The following is a 1,599-nucleotide window of genomic DNA, read 5'->3' on the forward strand; positions in this document are numbered from 1 at the left end:
TAGACACCTACTTCTTGTATGGCATGACCTGTAGTTAGCTATAGCCTTATAGAGTCAAGAGCAGTCAGGCGAGCTAGAAACAATCGACAAGAGTAGACTGAGAGGCAGCCCCTATATACCTTGCTCAAATAGAGTGCTAAGTACACGACTCAATAAAAGACCATTTGGGTCACCAACGAATATATATATATATATATATATATATATATATATATATATATATATATATATATATATATATATATATATATATATATATATATATATATATATATATATATATATATACACACACACATACATGTGATATGTGTGCACCTATGTGATTGCGCATGTAAATCTTAGAGAGACATGTGATGGTTACATGCAGAGAACCTATAGATTTTGGTTTGCAACATAGTTCAATTTAATTTTTGGTTTCAGTTTAGTGTATTTATGAAGTCTTACGATGCCTCTCCAAATAATTATTTCCATTTATGTCATAGCAATAAAATTAAGATATCATTATTCACATAATATTTTAAAGGGCGATATTGGTCTGTAGTTCTAAATAAATTGGCTATGTTCTAGTTTTCAATTTAATCCTTTTTTTTCACAATTTTTCTATTTATCGTAGTTCTTTTTTCGCTCTATTTTAAAAACTGTTATGAGAGTGTGTGTGAGAATGAGAGACAGGGGTGTTATTTGACTTCAGAGGAGTCAATTAGTAGGGTACAGGTATACAAGATCGAATGTCGCCTGCTCTTCCAAAAGCCATATGAAAGAATGGGACTTACTGTGACCCTTTTTATGTCATTGAGCATCGGCATGATAGGGATAAATTGAACCATCTATGCTAACAGAAAGGCAAAGCTATTTAACCTATGGTGATGGCGTTAAAGCAACAACACCTAGTTAACGGTAGCTCAGAATGGAAGCACAAATCACACCTGGACGTCATGGTAATGAATAAAATTAGGACTTTACAATTTTACACGGTTCGACGATTTACAACGCCACATTGGAGGAAATTGGAGTCAGGGTAGGATGAAGAATCTTAGCTCTCAATTAATCTGTGCAATTGTACTCGATTGCAACGAAATATCAACATCTTCCCCATCAACAATGACTTGACTCTTTTCCTGTATCTATGTAAGTCAGCGGAAATCAGTTCCCGACAGGCTGAAAGGTAATCAATGTCCAGATGGGCGTAAAAACACAAGCATGCAACGAGATTACTCACTTTTCAACTCTGAAATAACATTCCTGTATGATACGGAATATAAATGCATTCTATGAAAATGCAAGATTATTTGATTTTTATCCTACTCAAATATAATTTTTGGAAACTAGTCACATTTAAACGAATGAATATATGAGAAGCCCTCCAGTTTAGTCTGGTATGTAACATAACATACAAGTTCATATGGTTTATTATTTCACGTGAAGTAAAGTATAAGATCATTTAGTTAAATGCTCCGACGGTGATCTTAACTTTGTTGGATTAAACCAGTGGTTCGTTTATCGTATCAAATTTATGTTGAATTGAGTATACACTTGATGCTTCATTCACCTTCAACGCAAATGTATTTTGCACCATTTTAATTCTTGTAAATTATA

This window comes from Palaemon carinicauda, chromosome 10, assembly GCF_036898095.1.
Source record: "Palaemon carinicauda isolate YSFRI2023 chromosome 10, ASM3689809v2, whole genome shotgun sequence".
NCBI lineage: Eukaryota > Metazoa > Arthropoda > Malacostraca > Decapoda > Palaemonidae > Palaemon > Palaemon carinicauda.